This window comes from Camelus bactrianus, chromosome 1 (assembly GCF_048773025.1).
Source record: "Camelus bactrianus isolate YW-2024 breed Bactrian camel chromosome 1, ASM4877302v1, whole genome shotgun sequence".
In the NCBI taxonomy this organism is placed as follows: domain Eukaryota; kingdom Metazoa; phylum Chordata; class Mammalia; order Artiodactyla; family Camelidae; genus Camelus; species Camelus bactrianus.
In genome coordinates, this window is record NC_133539.1 from 124,895,670 (window position 1) to 124,908,192 (window position 12,523).

Genomic DNA, 12,523 nt, shown 5'->3' on the forward strand with positions numbered 1-12,523 from the left:
CAACTAGCTTGTTGGTAACACAAAGTTTCTATTCAGTTGCAAATCCCACTCTGTACATTTATATGGGTGGTACTAGCTCCTACTCGGTTTTACAGTGTTAATTGCACGAACTTCAAACCGGCAACAGGAAAAAGACTGAGAAATCAGAGTAAAAGTTTCTAATGCAACCCGTTCCCTTTGTCCTAGATGAACGAACGTCTCTCCACATGCTCATTTCTGAGAGATAAGTGTGTGTGAAACCCGTCCTTCAACTAGCTTGTTGGGAACACATAGATTTTTTTCACTTGCCAACTCCACTCCATACATATATATGGGGAGGTAATAGCTCCAACTCTCTTTTACTGTGAAAACTACAGGAAATTCAAACCGGCACTAGGAAACAGACTGAGAAACCAGAATAAAATTTTCTCCTGCAACCAGTTCCCTTTGTGCTAGATGAACGAAAGTCTCTCCACATGCTCAGTTCTGGGATATAATTGTGTGTGAAAGCCGTCCTTCACCTAGATTTTTGGGAACACAAAGTTTCTTTTCAGTTGCAAACTCCACTCCATACATATATATAAGGGGAGGTAATAGCTCCAACTCGGTTTTACAGGGAAAACTTCAGGAACTTCAAACCGTCATTAGGAAACAGACTGAGAAACAAGAGTAAAAGTTTCTCCTGCAAACCGTTCCCTTTGTGCTGGATGAACGAACGTCTCTCCACATGCTCAGTTCTGAGAGATAAGTGTGTGTGAAAGCCGTCCTTCAAATAGCTTGATGGGAACACAAAGTTTCTTTTCAGTTGCAAACTCCACTCCATACATATATATGGGGAGGTACTAACTACAAATCTATTTTACAGTGAAAACTGCACGAACTTCAAACCGTCAGTAGGAAACAGACTGAGAAACAAGAGTAAAAGTTTCCCCTGTAACCCGTTCCATTTTTGCTGGATGAACGAACGTCTCTCCACATGCTCAGTTCTGAGAGATAAGTGTGTGTGAAAGCCGTCCTTCACCTAGCTTGTTGGGAACACAAAGTTTCTTTTCACTTGCAAACTCCACTCCGTAGATATATATAGGTAGGTACTAGCTCCAACACGGTTTTACAGTGAAAACTGCAGGAACTTTAAACCGGCACTAGGAAACACACTTAGAAACCAGAGTAATAGTTTCTCCAGCAAACCGTTCCCTTTGTGCTAGATGAACGAAAGTCTCTCCACATGCTCAGTTCTGAGAGATTAGTGTGTGTGAAAGCCGTCATTCACCTAGCTTGTTGGGAACACAAAGTTTCTTTTCAGTTGCAAAATCCACTACATACATATATATAGGGAGAGGTACTAGATCCAACACTGTTTTACAGTGAAAACTGCAGGAAATTCAAACCGGCACTAGGAAACAGACTGAGAAACCAGAGTAAAAGTTTCTCCTGCAACCCATTCCCTTTCTGCTAGATGAACGAACGTCTCTACAAATGCTCAGTTCTGAGAGATAAGTGTGTGTGAAAGCCGTCCTTCACCGAGCTTGTTGGAAACACATAGTTTCTGTTCAATTGCCAACTCCATTCCATACATATATATGGGGAGGTTCTAGCTCCAACTCGGTTTTACAGTGAAAACTGCAGGAACTTCAAACCGGCACTAGGAAACAGACAGAAACCAGAGAAAATTTTCTCCTGCAACCCGTTCCCTTTGTGCTAGATGAACGAACGTCTTTCCACATGCTCAGTTCTGAGGGATAAGTGTGTGTGAAAGCCGTCCTTCACCTAGATTTTTGGGAACACAAAGTTTCTTTTCAGTTGCAAACTCCACTCCATACATACATATAAGGGGAGGTAATAGCTCCAACTCGGTTTTACAGGGAAAACTGCAGGAACTTCAAACCGTCAGTAGGAAACAGAATGAGAAACCAGAGTAAAAGTTTCTCCTACAACCCGTTCCCTTTGTGCTGGATGGACGAACTTCTCTTCACATGCTCAGTTCTGAGAGATAAGTGTGTGTGAAAGCCGTCCTTCACCTTTCTTGTTGGGAACACATAGTTTCTTTTCAATTGCCAACTCCATTCCATACATATATATGGGGAGGTTCAAGCTCCAACTCGGTTTTACAGTGAAAACTGCAAGAACTTCAAACCGGCACTAGGAAACAGACAGAAACCAGAGAAAATTTTCTCCTGCAACCCGTTCCCTTTGTGCTAGATGAACGAACGTCTCTCCACATGCTCAGTTCTGAGGGATAAATGTGTGTGAAAGCCGTCCTTCACCTAGATTTTTGGGAACAGAAAGTTTCTTTTGAGTTGCAAACTCCACTCCATACATATATATAAGGGGAGGTAATAGCTCCAACTCGGTTTTACAGGGAAATCTGCAGGAATTTCAAACCGTCAGTAGGAAACAGACTGAGAAACCAGAGTAAAAGTTTCTCCTGCAAACCGCTCCCTTTGTGCTGGATGAAAGAACGTCTCTCCACATGCTCAGTTCTGAGAGATAAGTGTGTGTGAAAGCCGTCCTTCAAATAGCTTGTTGGGAACACAAAGTTTCTTTTCAGTTGCAAACTCCACTCCATACATATATATGGGGAGGTACTAACTACAAATCGGTTTTACAGTGAAAACTGCACGAACTTCAAACCGTCAGTAGGAAACAGACTGAGAAACAAGAGTAAAAGTTTCCCCTGTAAACCGTTCCATTTTTGCTGGATGAACGAACGTCTCTCCACATGCTCAGTTCTGAGAGATAAGTGTGTGTGAAAGCCGTCCTTCACCTAGCTTGTTGGGAACACAAAGTTTCTTTTCACTTGCAAACTCCACTCCGTAGATATATATAGGTAGGTACTAGCTCCAACTCGGTTTTACAGTGAAAACTGCAGGAACTTCAAACCGGCACTTGGAAACAGACTGAGATACCAGATTAAAATTTTCTCCTGTAACCCGTTGCTTTTGTGCTAGATGAACGAAAGTCTCTCCACATGCTCAGTTCTGAGAGATAAGTGTGTGTGAAAGCCGTCCTTCACCTAGCTTGTTGGGAACACATAGATTCTTTACACTTGCCAACTCCACTCCATACATATATATGGGGAGGTACTAGCTCCAAATCACTTTTACAGTGAAAACTACAGGAACTTCAAACCGGCACTAGGAAGCAGACTGAGAAACCAGAATAAAATTTTCTCCTGCAACCAGTTCCCTTTGTGCTAGATGAACGAAAGTCTCTCCACATGCTCAGTTCTGGGAGATAATTGTGTGTGAAAGCCGTCCTTCACCTAGATTTTTGGGAACACAAAGTTTCTTTTCAGTTGCAAACTCCACTCCATACATATATATGGGGAGGTACTAACTACAAATCGGTTTTACACTGAAAACTGCACGAACATCAAACCGTCAGTGGGAAACAGACTGAGAAACCAGAGTAAAATTTCCCCTGTAACCCGTTCCAATTTTGCTGGATGAACGAACGTCTCTCCACATGCTCAGTTCTGAGAGATAAGTGTGTGTGAAAGCCGTCCTTCACCTAGCTTGTTGGGAACACAAAGTTTCTTTTCACTTGCAAACTCCACTCCGTAGATATATATAGGTAGGTACTAGCTCCAACTCGGTTTTACAGTGAAAACTGCAGAAACTTCAAACCGGCACTAGGAAACAGACTGAGAAACCAGAATAAAAGTTTCCCCTGCAACCCGTTCCCTTTGTGCTGGATGAACGAAAGTCTCTCCACATGCTCAGATCTGAGAGAGAAATTTGTGTGAAAGCCGTCATTCACCTAGCTTGTTGGGAACACAAAGTTCCTTTTCAGTTTCAAACTCCACTCCATACATATATATGGAGAGGTGCTAGCTCCAACTCGGTTTTACAGTGAAAACTGCAGGAACTTCAAGCCGGCACTAGGAAACAGACTGAGAAACCAGAGGAAAAGTTTCTCCTGCAACCGGTTCCCTTTTTGCTAGATGAACGAACGTCTCTCCACATGCTCAGTTCTGAGAGATAAGTGTGTGTGAAAGCCGTACTTCACCTAGCTTGTTGGGAACACAAAGATTCTTTTCAGTTGCAAAATCCACTCCATACATATATATGTGGAGGTGCTAGCTCCAACTCGGTTTTACAGTGAAAACTGCAGGAACTTCAAACCGGCAGTAGGAATCAGACTGAGAAACCAGAGTAAAAGTTTTTCCTGCAACCCGTCCTTTGTGCTGGATGAACGAACGTCTCTCCACATGCTCAGTTGTGAGAGATAATTGTGTTTGAAAGCCATCCTTCAGCTAGCTTGTTGGGACACAAAGTTTCTTTTCACTTGCAAACTCCACTCCGTAGATATATATAGGTAGGTACTAGCTCCAACTCGGTTTACAGTGAAAACTGCAGGAACTTTAAACCGGCACTAGGAAACACACTTAGAAACCAGAGTAATAGTTTCTCCAGCAAACCGTTCCCTTTGTGCTAGATGAACGAACGTCTCTCCACATGCTCAGTTCTGAGAGATAAGTGTGTGAGAAAGCCGGCATTCACCTAGCTTGTTGGGAACACAAAGTTTCTTTTCAGTTGCAAAATCCACTCCATACATATATATATGGAGAGGTACTAGATCCAACACTGTTTTACAGTGAAAACTGCAGGATATTCAAACCGGCACTAGGAAACAGACTGAGAAACCAGAGTAAAAGTTTCTCCTGCAACCCTTTCCATATCTGCTAGATGAACGAACGTCTCTACAAATGCTCAGTTCTGAGAGATAAGTGTGTGTGAAAGCCGTCCTTCACCTAGCTTGTTGGGAACACAAATTTTCTTTTCAGTTGCAAACTCCACTCCATACATATATAGGGGAGGTACTAGATTCCAACTCAGTTTTACAGTGAAAACTGCACGAATTTCAAACCGGCAATAGGAAACAGAATGAGAATTCAGAGTAAAAGTTTCTGATGCAAACCGTTCCCTTTGTGCTTGATGAACGAACGTCTCTCCACATGCTCAGTTCTGAGATATAAGTGTGTGTGAAAGCCGTCCTTCACCTAGCTTATAAGGAACACATAGTTTCTTTTCACTTGCCAACTCCAATCCATACATATATATGGGGAGGTACTAGCTCCAACTCGGTTTTACAGTGAAAATTACAGGAATTTAAAACCGGCAGTAGGAAACAGACTGAGAAACCAAAGTAAAATTTTCTCCTGCAACCCGTTCCCTTTGTGCTAGATGAACGAACGTCTCTCCACATGCTCAGATCTGAGAGATATGTGTGTGTGAAAGCCGTCCTTCACCTAGCTTTTTGGCAACACAAAGTTCCTTTTCAGTTGCAAACTCCACTCCAAACATTTATATATGGGGAGGTATTAGCTCTAACTCGGTTTTACAGTGAAAACTGCAGGAACTTCAAACCGGCAGTAGGAAACAGACTGAGAAACCAGTGTAAAACTTTCTCCTACAAACCGTTTCCTTTGTGCTGGATGGACGAACTTCTCTCCACATGCTCAGTTCTGAGAGATAAGTGTGTGTGAAAGCCGTCCTTCAATTAGCTTGTTGGGAACACATAGTTTCTTTTCAATTACCAAATCCACTCCATACATATATATGGGGAGGTTCTAGCTCCAACTCGTCTCTACAGTGAAAACTGCAGGAACTTCAAAGCGACACTTGGAAACAGACTGAGAAACCAGATTAAAATTTTCTCCTGGAACCCGTTCCTTTTATGCTAGTTGAACGAAAGTCTCTCCACATGCTCAGTTCTGAGAGATAAGTGTGTGTGAAAGCCGTCCTTCACCTAGCTTGTTGGGAACACAAAGTTTCTTTTCAGTTGCAAACTCCACTCCAAACATTTATATATGGGGAGGTACTAGCTCTAACTCGGTTTTACAGTGAAAACTGCAGGAACTTCAAACCGGCAGTAGGAAACAGACTGAGAAACCAGAGTAAAAGTTTCTCCTGCAAGCCGTTTCCTTTGTGCTGGATGAACGAACTTCTCTCCACATTCTCAGTTCTGAGAGATAAGTGTGTGTGAAAGCCGTCCTTCAAATAGCTTGTTGGGAACACAAAGTTTCTTTTCAGTTGCAAACTCCACTCCATACATATATATGGGGAGGTACTAACTACAAATCGGTTTTACAGTGAAAACTGCACGAACTTCAAACCGTCAGTAGGAAACAGACTGAGAAACCAGAGTAAAAGTTTCCCCTGTAACCCGTTCCATTTTTGCTGGATGAACGAAAGTCTCTCCACATGCTCAGTTCTGAGAGATAAGTGTGTGTGAAAGCCGTCCTTCAAATAGCTTGTTGGGAACACAAAGTTTCTTTTCAGTTGCAAACTCCACTCCATACATATATATGGGGAGGTACTAACTACAAATCTGTTTTACAGTGAAAACTGCACGAACTTCAAACCGTCAGTAGGAAACAGACTGAGAAAGAAGAGTAAAAGTTTCCACTGTAACCCGTTCCATTTTTGCTGGATGAACGAACGTCTCTCCACATGCTCAGTTCTGAGAGATAAGTGTGTGTGAAAGCCGTCCTTCACCTAGCTTGTTGGGAACACAAAGTTTCTTTTCACTTGCAAACTCCACTCCGTAGATATATATAGGTAGGTACTAGCTCCAACTCGGTTTTACAGTGAAAACTGCAGGAATTTTTAACCGGCACTAGGAAACACACTTAGAAACCAGAGTAATAGTTTCTCCAGCAAACCGTTCCCTTTGTGCTAGATGAACGAAAGTCTCTCCACATGCTCAGTTCTGAGAGATTAGTGTGTGTGAAAGCCGTCATTCACCTAGCTTGTTGGGAACACAAAGTTTCTTTTCAGTTGCAAAATCCACTCCATACATATATATATGGAGAGGTACTAGATCCAACACAGTTTTACAGTGAAAACTGCAAGAACTTCAAACCGGCACTAGGAAACAGACTGAGAAACCAGAGTAAAAGTTTCTCCTGCAACCCTTTCCCTTTCTGCTAGATGAACGAACGTCTCTACAAATGCTCAGTTCTGAGAGATAAGTGTGTGTGAAAGCCGTCCTTCACCTAGCTTGTTGGGAACACATAGTTTCTTTTCTATTGCCAACTCCACTCCATACATATATATGGGGAGGTTCTAGCTCTAAATCGGTTTTACAGTGAAAACTGCAGGAACTTCAAACCGGCAGTAGGAAACAGACTGAGAAACCAGAGTAAAAGTTTCTCCTACAACCCGTTCCCTTTGTGCTGGATGGACGAACTTCTCTCCACATGCTCAGTTCTGAGAGATAAGTGTGTGTGAAAGCCGTCATTCACCGAGCTTGTTGGGAACACATAGTTTCTGTTCAATTGCCAACTCCATTCCATACATATATATGGGGAGGTTCTAGCTCCAACTCGGTTTTACAGTGAAAACTGCAGGAACTTCAAACCGGCACTAGGAAACAGACAGAAACCAGAGAAAATTTTCTCCTGCAACCCGTTCCCTTTGTGCTAGATGAACGAACGTCTTTCCACATGCTCAGTTCTGAGGGATAAGTGTGTGTGAAAGCCGTCCTTCACCTAAATTTTTGGGAACACAAAATTTCTTTTCAGTTGCAAACTCCACTCCATACATATATATAAGGGGAGGTAATAGCTCCAACTCGGTTTTACAGGGAAAACTGCAGGAACTTCAAACCGTCAGTAGGAAACAGAATGAGAAACCAGAGTAAAAGTTTCTCCTACAACCCGTTCCCTTTGTGCTGGATGGACGAACTTCTCTCCACATGCTCAGTTCTGAGAGATAAGTGTGTGTGAAAGCCGTCCTTCACCTTGCTTGTTGGGAACACATAGTTTCTTTTCAATTGCCAACTCCATTCCATACATATATATGGGGAGGTTCAAGCTCCAACTCGGTTTTACAGTGAAAACTGCAGGAACTTCAAACCGGCACTAGGAAACAGACAGAAACCAGAGAAAATTTTCTCCTGCAACCCGTTCCCTTTGTGCTAGATGAACGAACGTCTCTCCACATGCTCAGTTCTGAGGGATAAATGTGTGTGAAAGCCGTCCTTCACCTAGATTTTTGGGAACACAAAGTTTCTTTTCAGTTGCAAACTCCACTCCATACATATATATAAGTGGAGGTAATAGCTCCAACTCGGTTTTACAGGGAAAACTGCAGGAACTTCAAACCGTCAGTAGGAAACAGACTGAGAAACCAGAGTAAAAGTTTCTCCTGCAAACCGCTCCCTTTGTGCTGGATGAACGAACGTCTCTCCACATGCTCAGTTCTGAGAGATAAGTGTGTGTGAAAGCCGTCCTTCAAATAGCTTGTTGGGAACACAAAGTTTCTTTTCACTTGCAAACTCCACTCCGTAGATATATATAGGTAGGTACTAGCTCCAACTCGGTTTTACAGTGAAAACTGCAGGAACTTCAAACCGGCACTAGGAAACAGACAGAAACCAGAGAAAATTTTCTCCTGCAACCCGTTCCCTTTGTGCTAGATGAACGAACGTCTCTCCACATGCTCAGTTCTGAGGGATAAGTGTGTGTGAAAGCCGTCCTTCACCTAGTTTGTTGGGAACACAAAGTTTCTTTTCAGTTGCAAACTCCAATCCATACATATACATGGGGAGGTGCTAGCTCCAACTCGGCTTTACAGTGAAAACTGCAGGAACTTCAAACCGGCACTTGGAAACAGACTGAGAAACCAGATTAAAATTTTCCCCTGTAACCCGTTCCTTTTGTGCTAGATGAACGAAAGTCTCTCCACATGCTCAGTTCTGAGAGATAAGTGTGTGTGAAAGCCGTCCTTCACCTAGCTTGTTGGGAACACATAGATTCTTTACACTTGCCAACTCCACTCCATACATATATATGGGGAGGTACTAGCTCCAAATCACTTTTACAGTGTAAACTACAGGAACTTCAAACCGGCACTAGGTAACAGACTGAGAAACCAGAGGAAAAGTTTCTCCTGCAACCTGTTCCCTTTTTGCTAGATGAACGAACGTCTCTCCACATGCTCAGTTCTGAGAGATAAGTGTGTGTGAAAGCCGTACTTCACCTAGCTTGTTGGGAACACAAAGATTCTTTTCAGTTGCAAACTCCACTCCATACATATATATGTGGAGGTGCTAGCTCCAACTCGGTTTTACAGTGAAAACTGCAGGAACTTCAAACCGGCAGTAGGAATCAGACTGAGAAACCAGAGTAAAAGTTTTTCCTGCAACCCGTCCTTTGTGCTGGATGAACGAACGTCTCTCCACATTCTCAGTTGTGAGAGTTAATTGTGTGTGAAAGCCATCCTTCAGCTAGCTTGTTGGGAACACAAAGTTTCTTTTCACTTGCAAACTCCACTCCGTAGATATATATAGGTAGGTACTAGCTCCAACTCGGTTTTACAGTGAAAACTGCAGGAACTTTAAACCGGCACTAGGAAACACACTTAGAAACCAGAGTAATAGTTTCTCCAGCAAACCGTTCCCTTTGTGCTAGATGAACGAACGTCTCTCCACATGCTCTGTTCTGAGAGATAAGTGTGTGTGAAAGCCGGCATTCACCTAGCTTGTTGGGAACACAAAGTTTCTTTTCAGCTGCAAAATCCACTCCATACATATATATATGGAGAGGTACTAGATCCAACACTGTTTTACAGTGAAAACTGCAGGATATTGAAACCGGCACTAGGAAACAGACTGAGAAACCAGAGTAAAAGTTTCTCCTGCAACCCTTTCCATATCTGCTAGATGAACGAACGTCTCTACAAATGCTCAGTTCTGAGAGATAAGTGTGTGTGAAAGCCGTCCTTCACCTAGCTTGTTGGGAACACAAATTTTCTTTTCAGTTGCAAACTCCACTCCATACATATATAGGGGAGGTACTAGATTCCAACTCAGTTTTACAGTGAAAACTGCACGAATTTCAAACCGGCAATAGGAAACAGAATGAGAATTCAGAGTAAAAGTTTCTCATGCAAACCGTTCCCTTTGTGCTTGATGAACGAACGTCTCTCCACATGCTCAGTTCTGAGATATAAGTGTGTGTGAAAGCCGTTCTTCAGCTAGCTTATAGGGAACACATAGATTCTTTTCACTTGCCAACTCCAATCCATACATATATATGGGGAGTTACTAGCTCCAACTCGGTTTTACAGTGAAAACTACAGGAACTTAAAACCGGCAGTAGGAAACAGACTGAGAAACCAAAGTAAAATTTTCTCCTGCAACCCGTTCCCTTTGTGCTAGATGAACGAACGTCTCTCCACATGCTCAGATCTGAGAGATATGTGTGTGTGAAAGCCGTCCTTCACCTAGCTTTTTGGCAACACAAAGTTCCTTTTCAGTTGCAAACTACACTCCAAACATTTATATATGGGGAGGTATTAGCTCTAACTCGGTTTTACAGTGAAAACTACAGGAACTTAAAACCGGCAGTAGGAAACAGACTGAGAAACCAGAGTAAAAGTTTCTCCTACAACCCGTTTCCTTTGTGCTGGATGGACGAACTTCTCTCCACATGCTCAGTTCTGAGAGATAAGTGTGTGTGAAAGCCGTCCTTCAATTAGCTTGTTGGGAACACATAGTTTCTTTTCAATTACCAAATCCACTCCATACATATATATGGGGAGGTTCTAGCCCCAACTCGTCTCTACAGTGAAAACTGCATGAAATTCAAACCGACACTTGGAAACAGACTGAGAAACCAGATTAAAATTTTCTCCTGGAACCCGTTCCTTTTATGCTAGATGAACGAAAGTCTCTCCACATGCTCAGTTCTGAGAGATAAGTGTGTGTGAAAGCCGTCCTTCACCTAGCTTGTTGGGAACACAAAGTTTCTTTTCAGTTGCAAACTCCACTGCAAACATTTATATATGGGGAGGTACTAGCTCTAACTCGGTTTTACAGTGAAAACTGCAGGAACTTCAAACCGGCACTAGGAAACAGACTGAAAAACCAGAGTAAAAGTTTCTCCTGCAAGCCGTTCCCTTTGTGCTGGATGAACGAACTTCTCTCCACATGCTCAGTTCTGAGAGATAAGTGTGTGTGAAAGCCGTCCTTCACCTAGCTTGTTGGGAACACATAGTTTCGTTTCAATTGCCCACTCCACTCCATACATATATATGGGGAGGTACTAGCTCCAACTCGGTTTTACAGTGAAAGCTGCAGGAACTTCAAACCGGCACTATGAAACAGACTGAGAAACCAGAGTAAAATTTTTTCCTGCAAACCTTTCCCTTTATACTAGATGAACGAACGTCTCTCCACATGCTCAGTTCTGAGAGATAATTTTGTGTGAAAGCCGTCCTTCACCTAGGTTGTTGGTAACACAAAGTTTCTATTCAGTTGCAAACCCCACTCTGTATATTTATATGGGAGGTACTAGCTCCAACTCGGTTTTACAGTGATAAATGCACGAACTTCAAACCGGCAACAGGAAAAAGACTGAGAAATCAGAGTAAAAGTTTCTAATGCAACCCGTTCCCTTTGTCCTAGATGAACGAACGTCTCTCCACATGCTCATTTCTGAGAGTTAAGTGTGTGTGAAACCCGTCCTTCAACTAGCTTGTTGGGAACACATAGATTCTTTTCACTTGCCAACTCCACTCCATACATATATATGGGGAGGTAATAGCTCCAACTCTCTTTTACTGTGAAAACTACAGGAAATTCAAACCGGCACTAGGAAACAGACTGAGAAACCAGAGTAAAAGTTTCTCCTGCAAACCGTTCCATTTGTGCTGGATGAACGAACGTCTCTCCACATGCTCAGTTCTGAGAGATAAGTGTGTGTGAAAGCCGTCCTTCAAATAGCTTGTTGGGAACACAAAGTTTCTTTTCAGTTGCAAACTCCACTCCATACATATATATGGGGAGGTACTAACTACAAATCGGTTTTACAGTGAAAACTGCACGAACTTCAAACCGTCAGTAGGAAACAGACTGAGAAACCAGAGTAAAAGTTTCCCCTGTAACCCGTTCCATTTTTGCTGGATGAACGAATGTCTCTCCACATGCTCAGTTCTGAGAGATAAGTGTGTGTGAAAGCCGTCCTTCACCTAGCTTGTTGGGAACACAAAGTTTCTTTTCAGTTGCAAACTCCACTCCATACATATATATGGGGAGGTACTAACTACAAATCTGTTTTACAGTGAAAACTACACGAACTTCAAACCGTCAGTAGGAAACAGACTGAGAAACAAGAGTAAAAGTTTCCCCTGTAACCCGTTCCATTTTTGCTGGATGAACGAATGTCTCTCCACATGCTCAGTTCTGAGAGATAAGTGTGTGTGAAAGCCGTCCTTCACCTAGCTTGTTGGGAACACAAAGTTTCTTTTCACTTGCAAACTCCACTCCGTAGATATATATAGTTAGGTACTAGCTCCAACTCGGTTTTACAGTGAAAACTGCAGGAACTTTAAACCGGCACTAGGAAACACACTTAGAAACCAGAGTAATAGTTTCTCCAGCAAACCGTTCCCTTTGTGCTAGATGAACGAAAGTCTCTCCACATGCTCAGTTCTGAGAGATTATTGTGTGTGAAAGCCGTCATTCACCTAGCTTGTTGGGAACACAAAGTTTCTTTTCAGTTGCAAAATCCACTCCATACATATATATATGGAGA